The sequence below is a fragment of the Dermacentor variabilis genome, chromosome 6, assembly GCF_050947875.1.
Source record: "Dermacentor variabilis isolate Ectoservices chromosome 6, ASM5094787v1, whole genome shotgun sequence".
Classification (NCBI taxonomy): Eukaryota; Metazoa; Arthropoda; class Arachnida; order Ixodida; family Ixodidae; genus Dermacentor; species Dermacentor variabilis.
This window is the reverse complement of record NC_134573.1, coordinates 114,982,441-114,994,419: the sequence shown is the minus strand read 5'-3', so window position 1 is coordinate 114,994,419 and position 11,979 is coordinate 114,982,441. Positions and strand designations below refer to the sequence as shown.

The window sequence follows — 11,979 nt, the reverse complement described above, 5'->3', positions numbered from 1 at the left end:
TGCTAACGCGAAATGCGAGCATGTAATACTACCATAAACTGTTTCCAACGCTCGCTAGGCAGTGCGTAATAGCGCTGGTTTTGCGACGGCCAATTTCGAAATATGGAGGTGCTGTCGCCCTGTTGTTGTCGCGCCAGACTAGTTCTCGCATCAGCAACTTCATAAAAGTAGTTTCCGCGGCGATAGCAACAGTTTCCCCGAAGTAATTAAAGCGTACGGGCACCGCAAACACTATAGGCCATTGTGGAAACAAAGCGACGGCCTCCGCCTGTTCGGGGGCGCATGCGGTAACACTGGCTCAATGAGTTGGACATAGTTAAGCTACGTCATTACCACCTTGGCTAGTTACAACAGCGTACTGAAAACAAAGACGAAGGAAAACGGAAACACAACAGCGCTTGTGTTGTGTCGACGTCTTCCTTTGTCATCACTTTCAGTGCGCCGTTGCTTATTTCCCATGAATCAATACCGACTCACCAAGCTTTCTGTCCTTTTCATGAACTTCGGCGACAGGCTAGGTGTACACAGTTATTGGTGTCAACTGAGTGTTGACCTAATCACCAAATCAAAGCTCTTCAAATAAAGAGTTAGATCATGCTGCTGATGTTTTTGATATGAACTTTTTGATGCGCACCGTTACAGCAGTACACACATGTGCAAAGTTAAGCTTTCTAAATACGAATTTCCAAAGATTATTTCTCAATAACTTACGATGATATACCGGAATTTCGTTGAATTTTAGTATGCTTCATTTTGCTTCCCACTTACCAAGCCAGGGATATAACATAACCCCACACTCTCCAGGATAGCTGTATCGCCATAGTTTTTTTGTGACATTACCGATCACTGAAAAATATAGAAGCGAAACAACATAAGCCCAAAACCAAAAAGGGTGGGCAGTGCATATGGTAGGCGGATTACTATGCGGCGTACGTTACAGCAGTGGCTGATGTAGGCTCACTACCCAGGTTTTAACAATGTTCCACGTAGAATTGGCAAAGGATTTTGCCAGTTTAAAAATAAACTAAGGAAAATGCATAGTGCTCCCAGTGAATCAGATCTTAGGTACGAGAGAGCACCAGTCAAAGGCTTTCTATCTCAGCCACTACCTCCCCGCTACCAAAGCGAAATGTATTGTACCTGAAGAGAACGGCCGGGCTGCTCGCAATGTTTTGCGGAGCAACGCTTTCCAGCTTACCTATCCCGGCACCGAGGTGAGAGAACTTAAAGTTAGCAATAAAATTTCAAAAGTAAGACGGTAAACACAAATACGAAATAGGTTGTTTCTTCTGTTGATCACCGAGTAACGCAACCTCTAAGGTGCAAAGCCACCGCCTCATTATCATTATCATCATGGCGTTCTCTTCTTTACGGCAAGAAACTGCTTCACGCATATCTGCGAATATTTGCTCCAAGTTTTAGAGAATGAAACTTGACGAAACTGGGCGCGGCTTAGCGCGCCTAATATGTGCACCGTAACGTCCCGCACAGGCGCTTACATTTAACGTACGTCAGGTAACAAACGTATTCTAAAGCTGTCTAATGATTTTTCAAACTGATGTGAAATGAAACACAGCAAACGAGCCTGTGCATATTATTGCATCAGCTGTAATCTCAGCGCTTCACAATTTGTGCGAAATTGAATTGTGTTATTTCTTTTCATCCAAGTCTTGAATGTTTGTATTAAAGCTGCTTCTGCTCAAGGTATTTGGTAATCTAGACGAAGAGAAAGCATACTCTGATATCATAGGATATACTCAAATTCCAATCCTAGAAAAACTTCTCGCAATAAAGATTTTAAAACATGCATATCCAACGCACATGTTGGAATCTACGTAAAACGAAGCTTAAGTACAGCGTATGGCAAGCAAAGCGCAAGAACCACGGACAGATGGAGAGCACAGCACATGCGCTAATTTCAACAATTTAATTCTTTGAAACAGGTGGTGTATATACATGCACGTGACTCAAGTGGTTCCGAGGCATGCGCGGATTAATGAGCATTTCGAAAAGATAACTCTCTTTGAAATGCTCCAGTTTCGGTCCAATTTTTTTGCGGCAACGTACATGCTGCGTGACGATTTCTTTTTGGAAATTAAAGAAAGCCCGCGAAATATGAAATAAAACCATGTGACTGCGCTCATGCGCTATCGTATTGCAGCGCTCTCAACCGCGCTTCGTGCAAAAGAACCGTGGCGAAGTGAGAGACCGCGGCTCCAGGCATCCGCTTCACATTGCGGCAGCAATTTTGACGGCGGCACACGGAAAGGAAGCGCTGTCGTCCCTGGTGAGCGATAGGATCGGCGCACGGCTTAGAGTACAGCAATACGAAAGCGCACGAGCGCAGTCAGGTGGTTTTATTTCATATCTCGCGGGCTTTTTTTAAACGCCCAAAAAATTGTTGCGCGGCATGTACTTTGCGACAAAAAATAGGATCGGTCGTCTCTGAACACCCCCTCTACAAGGCAACGAAACAATAATAATTAATATTTGGGGTTTTTACGTGCCAAAACCACTTTCTGATAATAAGGCACGCCGTAGTGGAGGACTCCGGAAATTTTGACCACCTGGGGTTCTTTAACGTGCACCTAAATCTAAGCACACGGGTGTTTTCGCATTTTGCCCCCATCGAAATGCGGCCGCCGTGGCCGGGATACGATCCCGCGACGTGGCTCAGAAGACTTTCGCGGACTAATGACCATGTAATAAAGATAACTAATTTTCTGGCAAAGATCTAGAAGGGATCTTAAACGCTGAAAATGGATGTTATCAATTTTTGCAGATTCAACAATCAGTCTAGCTAGAACATCATTATTTCTTATCAGACCAGTGCAACACTGAAAAAGCGGACGACACCCACACGTGCTGCAGTGGAGTGCTAGACAAACCATCTGTGTTTTCAAACTCTTACCTTTATGTTTACTAAGTGCAAAGGACATGTTTCTTTTCAATTATGTAAGCTTCGTATAAATATTTTTGCACGTGTGGCGTATTGGTTGAGTAATAGAAGTCACTGAAGAGCGTGCATAGTGAAAAGAACCGGCAATACGATGGACCTAAACTCAGGTAGGACATGACGGCACGGCACACTAGAACTTTCGCGCAAGCATAAAGCATCTTTCGTAAATAAAATTTTTGCAGCATTGTGTTTATACTCACCAGGCCAATTTGTTACATTCATGTAGGGACCTGGGTCGTGGGTTCCATTTCCTAGTTTTGCATGAAGATCATAGCGCTTGACGCTACAGGTAGAATGGTATGGTTAAGAAAAAAGTTGATTTTTAGTATTCAAAACACTAAAATATTGCGCACAGCATGCGGAATGGGGCAGTGTAATGGCAAGTGCAGATGACTGCACTAATCCTATTAAAAACGCCGTCAAACCTATGCACCATGATATATAAAGAAGGTAGGTGTTCTTGTTACCTACTGTATTAGCTCTCGAGGTGCTGCATTTACTTGTTTCCAAGAATACCGTGACCTGTTGTGCATAGTTTATTTCGTTTATCCCATGTTTTTTAGCTGTTAATAATTTAATCTCACTGAACGTGTTGATGTGACGTACTGCGTCCACCTGACACTCTCCTGAATTTTTATCCATGTTCACCCGCGTACTTCCCTTCCTTGTGTTCCAACATGTCAAACATGCATACAGTTCTGACAACGGTAAAAACACAGCAGGTCTTGCTGTTCCGCGTGCACGTGAAGTCAATGAAATCACGTTTGCTTCGTGTTTCCGCTCACATAGCTTAGCGAAGATAAGCTTGGCAAAGCAGCGCTCTCCACGCTACAGAGGACAATGAATGACAAAGAAACAAACAACAACAACGTAGAAGACCTCGACAAAATTTTGAACATCCTGATTAAAAAATCTTAAAATGATATGCTTTATGTCGGAGCGTTTGCAACCCACATGGTCAAAATGGAATCATAAAATTGCGTATTTAGACGCTATTTTCAATCTTTTTGATGTATTTAATGCACATTAACCAGAAAACTACTCCACAGGTCGCAGTGAAACTCTAACATCTTTAGTACGTTCCATTGCCAGCTAAATGTAGCGTTGCGGCGCAACCATGGGTGGCGCCAATCAGAAGAAGACGATTTAACGTGTGTAGGTGGAATCGTCTTGACAGCCGTGTTATTTGTGCATCGTTGTCTCTCTTGTAAATATTGTAAATACATCGTTATATGTGACTTCTTCGACGTATCAAATTGGCGAGAGGTGAGGGCTACCCACTAGAAACAACAACGGAGCTCCGCAGTGGCCGTCACCTCTTACTGGACAACATGACGGACGAAGCAGGGCCCGACAGGGCATGGCCAACATCGACGCTCACAGCCCCGATGATTTTGCTGGCTCAGCCGCGGGATTCAGGAACGTTATGCGGCTCCGATCACCTCGATGTGGAAGGCTGGATTGCCACGAGCATGTAAGGGCCCACAACAAATGGGATCCGACGATTCTGTGGGCTAACTTGATCTTCTACCTACAAGACACGGCGCACGTGTGGTATGACAACGACGAGGAAGAGTTTAACGACTGGGACACGTGCAAAGAGAAGATGATGGACAGAAGCTGATAGTAACCAACAATCCCGACAGCATGTCACCTACAACATATCTGAGCGAAGTAAGCGACCACAAGTTTGTTCATGCAACTTTTAACTTCGTTCAGCTAACACGTGAAAGTTATAAGAAAACCGTTCGTCTTTAGGGCGAGGCTAATTACAAAGCAATTAATAATGAGCTAATCTGTTCCTTCCCTATATTCGAAACACCTTTTCGTAGGCATTCTGTACAGGAAAAGTGGTTGCTTTTCAAGAACAAAGTACGTGAATTAATTGAGAAATACATACTAGTATGCAGCTTACATGCTAAAAAAAGACAAGCCACTGTTCAATCAATCACTGGAACGACTAGACAATAAGAAAAAAACGTTATTTCCGAGCTTCAATACTGCGAAAGTCCATGTACGGGGGGCAAATACTATTCCGCGGAAACAGCATATCTCGCCGCAATGCGTGACACTAAGTACAACTATTTTTCATAATGACCTTCCTAACATGTTAACAAGTAATCCTCAACAGTTCTGAGGCGTGGTAAACCCGGAACACAAACACACAAAACACTTGCTGACGAACAGATTGAGGTTGTAGGTGACGCAGGAAGCGGGAACGCATTTAACATCGCTTTTGCGAGTGTATTCCCTCGTACGTTTGACATGCGTTCCTCCTTACAAAGAAGTACCACCAGTGAACTAACTATGCCCGAGATTGTATTTACCGCAAATGGTCTACAATCTCAGATTGAACATCTCATGGTCACATCATCAGCTGGCTTTGAAGAAATTAATTCATAGTGATTACTAAATACTAAGAAAATTTCTGCAAACTGCCTGTGTCTTTCGTATCCCTTTCTACAACTCAAATACCTGATGACTGCATAGTGGGCAAGGTCATTCCCATTCTTAAACCAGGTAATAACAAGTCACCGTTGAATTATCGTCCAATACCTTTAACAAGTATACCGTGTAAAATCACGGAACATGTCATTTATTCACGAATCATGAACTTCCTAGACTCCAACAATTTCTTTAGTTCTTCACAGCATTGTTTTCGCGAAGGTTTATTCTGTGAAACTGGGCTAGCTAACTTTCTTCATGACTTACATTTCAATTTGGACCATAATCAACGAACTGATGCCATCTTTGATTTCGCGAAGGCTTTCGATAAAGTGTTTCATCAGCTTCTACTAATAAACTTTCTGGTCTAGATATTCACCGTCTTGTTCTCAACTGGATTGAAACTTTTCTGAGCAAGCGTTCCGAATTCGTCTTTGCTAATGAACACATTTCTTACCCTCTCCCAGTAAAGCCCTGGGTGCCCCAAGGGTCGGTACTGGGGCCCCTGTTATTCCTAATAGACATAAGTGATTTGCCTTTACGTGTAACAGACAGATTCATATGTCTGCGGACGACTGCGTCATTTATCGTTCCATCACTAACCCCTCTGAGCAGCAAGCTCTTCAAAATAATTTTAACTGTATTCACGTGTGGTGTGACCAGTGGCTTATGACACTTAACCCGACTAAATGTAAATCGGTATCTTTGTCTCGTCGTCGTAATATCCCATCTTTTCCTTACGCTGTCGGCAACGTTAATGTTGAGAGTGTAGAAACATAGAAGTACTTAGTAGTAACACTATCTTATGATCTAACATGGCGCGCACATATCACTAACAGAGTAGCGTCTGCTAACACAACACTCGGCTTTCTAAAACCTCCTTTACGTCACGCGCCTGAGCACTTAATGTTGCTGACTTACAAATCCATTATCAGGCAAAGCTTGAGTACGCCGCAGTCATCTGGGGTCCACATCAGGTGTACTTTATGGATACACTTGAGGCAGCACAGAATCGAGCAGCGCGATTTATTCATTCATCCTATTCGTATCATACCAGTGCATCATCCTTAAAAGCAGAATCATCTGTGTTTCTCTCGCACTTTGTCGCCGCATAGCATCTCTAGCCCTGTTCCATGAGTTTTATTATAGCACCCGTGACTCTCCAAGCTTTATGATCCCACGAGCCCACATATCTCATCGTACCGACAATGCCCTTCATGTTGCCCGGCTACGCAGCCGAACTTCTGCATTCTCCACCTCCTTTTTCCCGCGCACAACATTCGATTGGAATGACCTTTCCCACAGAGTTGCCGCTGTCACCTGCTTGCCAATATATCTTCAAAATGTAACAGACTGCCTGTCGCGAAATTAACATGTGGTTACCTTTGTCAAAAAAAATTGGGCGTGTCCACCCCGTATGTAACATTCCCTGGAGCATTAAAATATGCAATGAATTACCGGAATTACCGGTGCGTGCGTGTGTGTGTGAGAGAGAGAGAGAGAGCTCGTTTGTTAACATAGCATTTATAGACTCCTATTATTGATCGGTGTATGCTCAGAATATTTCGCTTATGTACGCTTATGTTTGTTCGTTATGTTCGCTTATTCATGTACTGTGATAATTGCAGAAATGCTGCTATTGACCTGCTTTTTTGTGCTCTATGTAATATTCGAATTTTCATGTACTGGGGTCCTAACCCGCCTTTTTTTCATGTGCCTGTGCTGCCCTCTGGCGGACGCCGCTGGAAACGTTTTGGAAGGGTGTCGGGACTTTTACCGGTTGATTTGGGTATCTGCGGTGAAGTTGAGTGTGCGTCGGTTGTGCGCTTTGTGGACGACGATTAATTATCAATGGCTTCACCTGGGCAGCATCTCCTTCAACCATCGATTACTGGGTGAACAGACCCGAGTGCTAACCGGAGTGTTGTGCTAACAGAGCGGCCGACAAAGGCAAGCTGAATTCCGTCTGCCGACGCGGCTGACTTGAAGTTTGTTGTTGCTGATGCCTGCGCTTCCACCTAACATTTTGTATTTCATTTGCACATTCATTAAACAGTTCGAATATTCAAGAAGCTTTCTAGCGCAGCCTTTCACGTCGGATTTCCCAAAGCGGTACATATGTTTACATCGCCATCTACAGCCAAAAATCGCTGTTAGCTTCGTATATTCTGGAAACGGTGGGTCACTGATATGAAATAATGTCAAAACGCAGGAAAACCACGGCTGCTTGCAAAACATACATATCTGCGCATATGAGTCACGTTGTTCCGCTCAGAGACGGGTCAAAATGAGCGGCCGAGCCACTTAAACAACGGCAACTGTGATCCACACATATACTACTGGCTGTTGTTACTGATTCTCGCTTTTGTTTAATTTCATCATAGTTGCCGTTTGTGCGTGCCATAAAGTGTTACTACAGAAAACTGTGCTCGGCATAAGCCCTCACTTATAGGCGATGTAGCTCTCTTGCGAAAACGCGGATGCCATCGCTGACACCATTGATAACTGAGCGAGTTTATGCTGCTGTATCGAATGCACTGTCTCTTCTTTCCCGTTTCATGCAGAGGTAAATAGTGCTTCTCTGGAATTAAGAAACGTGCCATCATAACAACACACACAGACCAACCATCTACATAGGGAATACGACTGGAAGCGTTAGGGAGCGTTCACGTAAGCACAGGATGTTGGCACAGCGCTGTGTCGCCGCTTGCCGCGTATCGTGTACACGACATGCGAATTAAAGAGTCGTTGATATCAAATCGTTATAGGGTCACAATTGAACTACAGGAGCGGTTTACTCCGTCCTACCTGCTTATTTTTTAAGTTCAGGTTCCCGGTAGCGGGTGCATGAACTCGACGAGGCTAGGCCTAATCCAGCCCTCGCTAAACAGGAACAACATTGACTCAAACTTCATGTGCATGGCTTGGGAGGACTGGACCTTGTGCATTTCAACTTCGGCGGCATGTCGACGCATTTTGAGTAAGAATAACTGCATATACAAGCGAATTTGCGGCGGCTATCGCGTTGTCGGTTCGACGGCCGATCACGCGGAGTTCAATCGAGTGGTCATAGTCGGCACACTGATTTTATCGGTGCAATCGACAAAAAAAAAGCCCATCGCGCTACAGCTCGCGCCCATTCGTTCAGTCGTGGTCGGCCAATGGTGATCAAATGGTATCAGCGACACACTGTACTGAGTAGTCAGCCAATAGTTAGCGTCATCGTCTTGTCGGTCTCGTATAGACCCAATGTTACCGCGGCGTGAACGAGTACATGAAGTCAGGCACGCGGCTGCCATCACCAGCAAGAGAGGGCTAACGCTGCAAGAAAACTGCGTCAGCAACGTGATGTTTTTGAAGTGTCGCCCAAGTGTAACGCAGGGCTTTATCGATAAAGTTGATCGCTGTCAATGCAAAGCGGCAACTACGTGCTTCACGGTGCAGTCCGGACGAGGCCCTGGCCGCTTTCTTTTTGAAAGTGGAGTTGCAGTCTTACGCTACGCACGTTTTCGGCACCACACTGATGTGTAAACAGAGCAACAGACCAGGCCAGTTCCAACGCGGTACACGGCAGAAGTATTCGCTGCAGTTTGCATTCGCGCTCTTCTTTTTTTTCGGGGGGGGGGGTGGGGGGGGAGGGGGCATTTTTGCCCGATATCAGGCCCCGCGGCCGCGCACGCGTCCGTTCCAAAACGTTCCGCGAATAATCAGCTAGGGCCGGGCGCATGCGCCGTCGCACCGTCAAAAAGGCGGATTGTACAAGTGCTGCTTTTGGGCCATCGAGTTACGGCTAGTAGGCCAACATTATGAACGAAAAAATAAAAAGACAACCTCCTCAAAAAGCGGAAATGACCGCGATGGCACGACCAAGACGGTACGACGACGGTATGCCAACAAATGCATGGTAGCGTGTGTGACGACGATGTAGCCACATTGATGACATGATAACGGCGGCATAGTGATGATTGAATGACGGTAGTATGGTTATGATAGAATCACGAACAAGAAATAACGCAGATGCATCGATGAAGTTGGTATGACGACGACGACATTGCGAAAATAGAATGGCTATATACTGAAGTGATGACAACAGTGAAACGATATCGTGACGACATATGGAATAACGACTATAGTATGACGACCACGGCATTACGAGAGCTAAATATCGAAGGTACAATGTTGACGACGAAACGACAGCGTCGGCATTCCGATAAACCGTACGACAACGAATTCATGACGACAACTACGTGACGATGACGGAGTAGCGACGATAGTGTGACCACGTCAAAAGGACGATGAAATGACTACGAGTGTACGACAATTGATGGCGTAGCAACAACTGCATCGCAATACCTGTAAGCGACGGTGGTTTGACGACGGCATTACGAGAGCCGGTTGACGAAGCTTGAGTGAAGTTGATGGCACGTCCATGACCGCAATACGGCGGATGTCTGTCAATGGAGGTCGGATAGTCATTGCCTGCTGATGATTTCATAATAAGGGTGGCATAATCACGATTGAACGACGACCGTATCATTACAATGCAATGACGAAGGAACATCAATGTCGACTGAACGAGGAAGGCGGTATGACGACGACTCCATGACGGCAATGGGATGACGTTGCTGAAGTGATGACAATGATGAAACGACAGTGTGACGGTGATGGCGTAATGACGATGACATAACGAGAGCTGAGAGCTCGTCATACCCAGTGATTCATGCTATTGACTACTTTGACCACTGGGACGCAGTAGGAGTGACGACGACGGAATGGCAAGAATAAGACATCAGGAAGCTGGAATGACGACTATCAAATGACGACTACCACGACGCATCACGACTAGGAGCACATACCTAGTGGTCAAAGTAGGTACGCGACTTGGGCCACTGGGTCGGCGTAAGAGAATGGATGGACGGACGGACGGGGGACGGACGGACGGAAGGACGGATAAATTTTTGCTGCCAGCAATGACCTATCGAGCACATAGATCACCATATGCGACTGCTTTTTTTTATTAGAATTTCGTAAGTATGCGGCCATAAAGACACGAATGGGAACTGGAATGAAATGTTGGCAGCAAAATTCCACAGCCACTAAGCCATCGTGGCAGCTTCAGTACCTTTCCAATAAGATGTGGCTATGTTGGAGATCTGGCATTTCAGGCATACTTTGAAATGAGCTGCTCGCAGACGAATCCATTGAAGGCGTTTTGCGTACAACGTAAACAAAACTTAAGAAGGTGACTTAGGTACGGAAATGTCTTGCGTTCTTCGCCGAGGCCTTTACACGCGGCCGGTATTTCCCGAAGTCATTCAAGAGAAAAGGAGACATTGGCGAGATGATGCGAAGTCTACAGATAATGCAATGACTATTATATCTACCCTAAAAGAAACATCACTTTAAAAGTATTTGAATGAATGTGTGGTGTTGGCGCAAGGGCCAGGTATGGCCAAAGAGCGCCATGTGTAAAAGTATTTCATTTTTGTTTTCGGTGCTCAACCAATTAAACATGTAAATGATCTAGCCCAATATCTAACGATGATTGCGCAATGCAAATGAGAAAAAGAAGAAGAAGAGGAGGAGGAGAAGGAGGAGGAGGAGGGGTGTCCGCCTGAACGCCACCTATCAAAGACAGTACGGTATGAAACAATTCACAGTGCAGCTAACAAATCCGGGTAACAAAAACAAGTTTACGCGGCACTCAGTACGTTCCTAGTTTACTAACCCCGTTGACCCACACGGCAATCATAAAGAAATGAGAATAATATTTCCCATCTTTCAGATTTGCCCAATTTGGGATATCAATTTCCATTATTCGGCCATTTATATTTCCCAGTAATAAACACAACATATTCATTTCTATTTCCATAGAATATACCGGAAACAAGATATTCTAATTATTCTTCAATCAGCGACACTTCGACATAATCATTCAACGGTTTTGCGTTAATGCATCGGCATACGTACCGGTTGTGAAAAGGCATAAATAATGTGAAGTTATAATCGGTATTATTTAGGTCTTTCTTGGTGTAGTAGGTACACATCTCGTGATCGAGGTCAGCTTCATGCCTGATACTTCTTCCGTATATGTAGGTTTTTTCCGTAGTGTTCAACATCTGAAAAAAGAAACGTTCGTAAGCACACACACACACACACACACACACACACACACACACACACACACACACACACACACACATATATATATATATATATATATATATATATATATATATATATATATATATATATATATATATATATATATATATATATATATATATCGGCTGAAGATTGAACAAAATATTAGCTCTCTTATATTAGCCCCCTTCTCCAGAAAGAAACAAAAACTAAAAATTTGGCGATGCCAGTTAAGGCTGATTACGTGTGGGAATGCAAAAGCATTACAGTCCCTTTGGTGAAATGTTTGTTTTTCCGCGCGTTACTTCTCCGCGCAAGCTTTCGCCAGCGTTGCAGCTGCGTCTCGGTAACGCCAAATCAAAACGCGTCAAGCGTCTAAACGCACTCGTTTACCCGGGAGGAGGTCATGACTCGAAGGACCGTGCAGCGGC

The 11,979-nt window shown here is 44.5% G+C and overlaps 1 long non-coding RNA gene across 1 annotated transcript; it reads right to left on the bottom strand.

The window, feature by feature from the left end:
• Nucleotides 1–771: 771 nt before the first annotated feature.
• On the bottom strand, nt 772–11,494 carry LOC142584332 (uncharacterized). The gene is made up of 3 exons (XR_012828761.1): nt 11,375–11,494; nt 3,160–3,242; nt 772–846 (listed from the first exon to the last, which is right to left on the bottom strand). It is a non-coding gene; the product is annotated as an uncharacterized LOC142584332 (long non-coding RNA).
• Nucleotides 11,495–11,979: the final 485 nt, after the last annotated feature.